Genomic DNA, 7,321 nt, shown 5'->3' with positions numbered 1-7,321 from the left:
CACCTTTTATACATATATACATTCAGTGAATCACACCAATAGCAAAGCAAAAGTAAAGTCTGAGAAGGGTAAAATGTAGACAGTCTTACCTCTACCCCATAGAATACAGAGGCTGCTTCCAGTTAGACCCCCGGCTCGATAGTAGTTTTGCATCAAGCCTTGAACATAAGTCACATAACACTAAGGGTCTGTTTGGTATGGGGTAATGGAATAGATGAGAGAATGGAATGGACGAGGTAATGGAATGGACAATGGAATGAAATGGATCATTCCATTCCATTGTGATGTTTGGTTACTCATATGTGAATAGAATGAATCATTAATTTGTACAATTTGATAAACAAAAAAAGATGAAGTAACGAAACACAACTGTATTAAAAACGACAAAAATATAATTGACTCAATAATAATAATAATAATAATAATAATAATATAATGATAAAAAAATAATAATAGATTTTTGATATATATTAATATTAGTATGAATATTAATAAATATAAATATAAATACAAATAAAAGTATAAGTATAAATATAATAATAATAATAATAATAATAATAATAATACCATATTTTTTTCTATTCCTTGAAGGAATGGAAAAAAAACACCTACATACCAAGGAATGGAAATTATTATATTTGGAAGGAGTTACATTCCCTTTTAATGCTCCATTCCATTACCACATGATAACCAAACATGTTTATTTTCATTCCATTAGAATGATCCATTCCATTCCACCTTCCATTCCATCATACCAAACGCTACCTAAGTAATCGAGACAAATACCGATTAGTGCATGTACCATTTTGTCTTGCAGCTATCAACGCCAACATATGATGCATGATTAATTATCCTTAGCTTTTAACGTTATTTTCACGAAATTAGTAAAATAACGTCAAAATTAGTGCACTTTCACTTCCCCACCTCCCCCCCCCCCCCCTCTCTCACAATGACCCACACATATATACATTATGTGCGCATATAAAAAGCATGACGTAATATTGATATAGATATTATTTAAAATATATGGTCATAAAAATGAGTGAAAAGGCAGCAAATTAGTCAATTTAGGCGTCCAATTCCTGAGGAGAATTCAACGTTTCTAGAGGTGGCAATCGGTAAGCCATGACCTCATCAGTTTCATAATCCCTTCGATACTTTTCATTAAAGTCGTATATGAACCACACCGAATGGATTTATAGATAAAGTATTAACCACATGACAACGATCATAGACCGTCACGAATGTTACCGAACTAGAGTTATGCGTCCCCGCATTGCGGGGCGCTAAACCAAATATTTTTTAGTTTAATAATATGTACGCATTTATTTCGGTTAGTTATACATGCTACTTATAACACGATATAAAAAAAGATGAATCGAGTTAACCAAATAAAGGAAAAACACTATGATAGTTATGATAAAAAAATAACTAAAACGATGGCAAGCGTGTAATTTAGAGTTGGGGGCAAAACAATAATTTGTCTGGACCAATTAGCGAGTGTTAACCATCTGTTTGGCACGAATAAAAACTAAATTGAGTAAACCAAGTAAAATAAAACACTACCATAGTTTTGCCCAAAAAAACTATGGCAACATTGCAATTTTTAGCTTGGGTAAAATCGTAATTTTAAAATGGAGGTAAAATAATATTTTGAACATAGTGCAAAACCATTTTTTTATTTTGAATTGGGGGCAAAATCGTAATATTTTTACTGAGGGAAAATCGTAATTTTTAGCTGGGGGAAAACAAAAATTTTATTTTGAACTGGTGACGAAATTGTAATTTTAAATTGTGAACCAAATTGTAATTTGGCAGGATTGTAGCGGTGGACAAAAGTATAATTTTTTTTAACCAAAGCAAAATCGTAAATTTAAGCTGGGGGCAAAGCATAAATTTAATTTCTAACTGGGGGCAAGATCGTTATTTTAAACAGGGGATAAAATCGTAATTTGACAGGACCTATAAATAACTATTTTATGCAAAAAAATGAATAAATAAATAACGAAAGAAAAGTTGGCCGCCACTTTTGGCCAACCAACAAACACAACTATTCCCGCTAACATTACAAACTTATGTTTGTATGTATTGTAATTATGGATGCTAAATAGTCTACTCTTATCATACAAAATGTACGAACAAGGTGAAAATGTAAAAAAGAACGCGGTGACATTTTCGTAATTATTTACTCGTAAAATAATTATCAAAATTACTCTACAAATGATCTTGTAGGGTAATTTTGATCTTGTAGAGTAATTTTGTAAAATGTTCTTGTACGGTAATTTTGATCTTATAGAGTAATTTTGTAGAGTATCGTAATTACTCTACAAATGATCTTGTATGGTAATTTTGATCTTGTAAGTTAATTTTCACTACAAAAAAAAGTCATTTAGTGGCACACATTTTTAATGGCATATAGATTTTATGCCACTAATTTTTGTTATTAATGACACTCTAGGTATTTAACACATATATTCAGTGGCATTTAACTTTTATGTCACTAATCAAGGCTTTTAGTGGCATTTTGCATATGCCACCAAATATTTTTATATGTTTTAATGGCACTTTGCCTGTGCCATAAAAATTTTTGAACAACTCGTTTAAAATTTTCACCATTTCTCTCTTTAAAACCTAAAAATTCCCTAGAAATTTCTTCTTCACTTTCACCAAAAATCAATTCCCCTCCCCCAAATCATTTCATATTCCCACTCACTCTCACAAAAAAAAAAAAAATCAATTTCCCCCACTTTAATTTTTCTCTCCAAAATCTCGTCCAATGCATTCACTCTGTTTGAATACGACCAGTTCACGACTGCACCGACCAAAGATGATTGTGCTCCTGTTTAAATCCCGACATCAATTTGGTAGGTAATCAATCATAAATCTCTAATTTTAATTGTTGCGCTCCTTGTTTTCTTTCTAATTGTTGGTGGATTTGTGTGCAATTTTTGTTTTGAGGTGCACTGTAGTGTAGGTACACTAGGTCATCTGTGGTGGCAAACCCTAAAGACGACGTCACATCCTCTGCTCCACCGGACTCCGGTGACCTCACCGGACACCTTATCCGACCTGTGCTCCGACCAAGACTAAGTAAATTTCATTACTTTTCTATAACAAGCTTCGTATGTCAATTTCACAGTTTTTGCTTATAATTTGTTGCATAGTCAACTATTACTCTCTTTGCTACAATTTTTTTTTATTTGTTTTTGATATGGATATTTATAAAATCAATTATGTTCAACACATCTCTACTGTCCCTATCGAACTAATCAGCAACCAATAGGTGAAATGAATGTTTTTGGTTGGAGGTCGTTTGGGTTTGGGGTTGGGTGCATGATGCGGGCCCAAGTGTGGAAGAGCGGGCCATCTTGTATTTGGAGGCCCAAGATCGCGTAACAAAAGGGGCTTCACTAGAATGGCTCTAACTTGGGCTACGGGGGTCCGTTTTGGGCGTGTGACCAGGAGAAACGAACGGGAGAACGAGATCTATCTTGCTGCAAATGCCTACGGCGGTTTGGGTCATCGTCCAGGCCGAAAAACGCTTATTTCTATTAGTTTTTTTTCCATTTTTATGTTTTTTCAAGTATTTTGGGCATTTTGTTTTTGGGCTTGTGTTTGGCACGTTGTCTTTTTTAGGCCCATTTCGAATTTATGTTCCTATTTATATGTTGCCCTAGTGAAATGAAAGATCAGACTTGAATTTTGAGAAAACTGATTTTCACTTCACATTCTGTGCCCTTTGGGTTTATCCATTTGTAATAACTAGAAAACGAAAGGTGAAATTGGAACAAATCTACATTTGTAAGTTTTGATATGTGTTTGTGATTGTATAATTTATATATATTGGATCTACATTTGTTGATTTGATTATTATTTTTTTGTTGTGAATGAAGATCTACTGTATAGGGATTACCAGGGAGATCATAACTTCACCGTTACCACCTATTCACCTACTGGAGTTGTTAGTTATCTGTTTGATTACTTAATGTTTCTTCATTGTTAATAGCATGTTACTCTGTGTGATTGTAGCGTTTTTATGAGTTTGTTAAGTTTTATATATGGGCTTTAGTACATTCTCTAAAAGTTGCAAACTGGTAAGGGTAAAGATATAAGTTAGAAAGTTAGTATTGGTGTTCGTTGTCGTTTATTGATGTATTTGGCTATTTGTTGTCAGAATATCTAATATGATTTCGTATTACCTCCTGTTTAGGATGGTTATTGATTATTACAATGGATTGAGTAGTTTTGTAACCTTAAAAGTATGGATTGTGTGATTGAGTCGTTTGGGGAAGGGGTTGTAAAACATGTCAACTCGTCAACACTTAGTTGTTGTCACTTATGTAGGTTATAGCGTTCGTATGAAATATCGTTTCAACATTCAACCAGCAGACAATCCACCATGCCTAAGCACTATAGACCTGCTGTAATTTCAATTCAAATTTAGAACTGAATCTGTAATACAAACCTCAAAGAATTTGTTCTTAAATTGTTGCCTATTTACCTGTAATTTGCAGGGGAAAAGAAGGAAGGGAACACTACTAGATACATCACTAGATCGCAAGTTGTTAAAGTATCTTCATGTAAGTTTATCCATTTTCAGGTAGTTATTTTAAATCAATCTTTTGAGACAGATGGTTAGGTTTAATACCGTGAAACCGCCCAAGCCCCTCATCAGTTTGGTTTAACTGTCGGTTTTTTCTTTAACTTTCGGTCGATTAGTTTCAAAAATTTCAAACCGTAGTGAATGGTTTGATTTGCGGTGTATAATGAAAACTGACCGTGTAAAACCAGACCATGATATATGTATTTATAGAATACATGTTTTGATTGGGTATGCTACTTAAATTTTATATGAATAATATGGACGTACTTGAATTAATACTGGTATGAGTTAGTGACTATTGGTTAAACATAAGTACAAGTGGCCAAACCAAGTGTGCTTAATTGAAATGCATTATGGTTGTTGAAATTTTATGTAAGCTATGAACTGTGAAGTTAGAAATGCTAAGTATTTAGATTTGAAGCTTCTGGCCTTCTCAATTCTTACTCATACAGCCTACTACTTACGCATATAACATTTTCTAACTAATTATGTATATTGTTAAGTCCACTATTTGTTATCCCTTTGAAGATTTTAACTCCAAGTTATAATGTTTATATTTTGATAGTTTTGTTGTTTTCTTTAGTTAAATAAACATAGTTACTCACAAAGAAAACGAACTACAATATCAATTTTTATTGAAACAGCCCCAAGGTTCAAACCTTGAAACCAAACTATTAGTCACGGTTCGGTTTGAATTCTAAACGGTTTGGTTTCGGTTTACAATGATCAAAAACCATTACCAACGGTTTGGCTCATCGTTTGACCTAAAAACCGTAAAACCGGATCGCGAACACCCCTAACAGCAAGTATTTAGAAGCTGTTAGTTGGTCACTTTCACAAAACTCATACAATATCATCTTTAGAGTAAACAATTAAGATACATCCATATGTTCCTTTGTCATAATAGTATAACAAAATTGATACAATTTAAACTAAAACTAAACTTGCGATATATGCTTGGTTGTAATGGTTTAAACTGATTAGTTAGTTTATGGCGTAACTTTAAAAGATTAAAAAAATTAGAAGTAACTTTTATAGTTTAACATAAATATTTTACATGTGGTCGTATTTATTGGTGCAAGTTTAGAGGATTGTAAAGATTAATACCTTTGGTTTTCTATGGCTTAGTGTTAGTTATCAAAATATGTTGTGTTGTACTTTTAAATTTCTGATTTGGCACATGGCAGCTGTTGCTGTAAGCTTACCTGTTTGAATGTAAAGTCAATGTATGCATCTGTTTTCTTATAGAGTTCTGAGTTGTGTATGTTTTCCAAATGGTGTTTTGGTATGGTTTTTTAGACACATTTTTTTGTTGTTTGTCAGGCAGACATTCCATGCTTTGTTAATAGTTGCATCAGGCTTTACTGTTTTACCTATTTTTAATCTTGGATATTGTCACACCCCGACCACGTAAAACATCAAATCGTGGCGGAAACGTCGGGGAGTGTTGTAACAGAATTATTGTTCCACAACCAAGGTAATTAAAATAATATTTTATTCATCACCCAAGGGTGGAATACATGGTTCAAAACAAGAACCAACATGTTTCATTGTCTTAAAACTACTGAAATAAAGAGTACATAATGTCATTAAACTAAGTCTAGCTCTGTTTTATGTCACTAAGGCCCGAGTCCACCCTAGCGTGTCACGATCATCATCCTATGCATTAGCTCCTGAAAACACATGTGAAAATAGGTACGTCAGCATAAAAATGCCTGTGAGTAACATAGGTTTTATGAAAATAGGATTCATGACTTAGGTTTAAGAAAATGTTTAATGAAAACTTGTCATGAATCTAGTTTAAATGTTTGCTTATAAAATGTTTGAAAAGCGATAACAAATCAGTTAATATGTATGTATAAAAGAATGATGTATGGTTAAAAGAATAACCAAGTAAAAATAAGTTGTATGAAATAAATTGTTTTGTAAAACAAAGTCTTGTGAAAAATATGTTATTTGCAAAAATGTATAAGTCCAAAATTGAATGATTTAAATAACGGTATGTCATGTAATATAATACAAGCACTTATATATAGGAAGTACCAGCGGCGTATCCACCATGCTTGTAGCATACTACACACATATCGTTACTTAAGTCACTTAAGCAAACCACCAAAGTATATAGATCATGTTCAAACCAATCATCAAATGTTCTTGTCTAAACCATTGTCAATGTTTAAAACCCAAAATGTAGTCATGTAGTTAAGTATGTGTAAACAAAAGTTATGTATGGTAAGTAACAAAATGAGAATACTTAACCATAAGTAAAAAGGAACAAAACAAAGTATTTTGAATAAATCAAAAAGTTATGTTTTGCCAAGTAAAAGCTTGTTTTATTGATACAAACATTTATGTGGTAAGTTAACGCATTACATTCAAGCCTTGAGACAGCAGGATAACCTTAGAGTAAAGGTTATCAAAGTAAAATGTTTTCGGATTCAGTCATTCCTTTCATCCAAACCAACCCAGGATGTCAGGAACGAGATTTGTCAAGTCCTATGGTACCATTACTTACTACCGAGCGGCGTAGCTAATGTTAATGAATGTAGTAAAGAACCGTTTATGCAAACCAAATGTCATACCAAATGTAAACAAGTTATGTGAAAACAATGTACTAAGTATGCTAAGTAAACATACAAAGCAGAAAAGTCATGTAAATCAATGTGCTAGTATGCTCAGTCAACATACATAGCAGAAAATGTAATGTAAAACAATGTG

The 7,321-nt window shown here is 32.8% G+C and overlaps 1 long non-coding RNA gene across 1 annotated transcript; it reads left to right on the top strand.

Annotated features, from left to right (window-relative positions):
- The first annotated feature begins 2,613 nt into the window (after positions 1 to 2,613).
- On the top strand, positions 2,614 to 4,839 carry LOC118489033. The gene is made up of 2 exons (XR_004885838.1): positions 2,614 to 3,090; positions 4,515 to 4,839. It is a non-coding gene; the product is annotated as an uncharacterized LOC118489033 (long non-coding RNA).
- The last annotated feature ends 2,482 nt before the right edge of the window (positions 4,840 to 7,321 follow it).

This window comes from Helianthus annuus, chromosome 17, assembly GCF_002127325.2.
Source record: "Helianthus annuus cultivar XRQ/B chromosome 17, HanXRQr2.0-SUNRISE, whole genome shotgun sequence".
NCBI classification, from domain to species: domain Eukaryota; kingdom Viridiplantae; phylum Streptophyta; class Magnoliopsida; order Asterales; family Asteraceae; genus Helianthus; species Helianthus annuus.
This window is presented reverse-complemented; position numbering and strand designations above follow the sequence as displayed.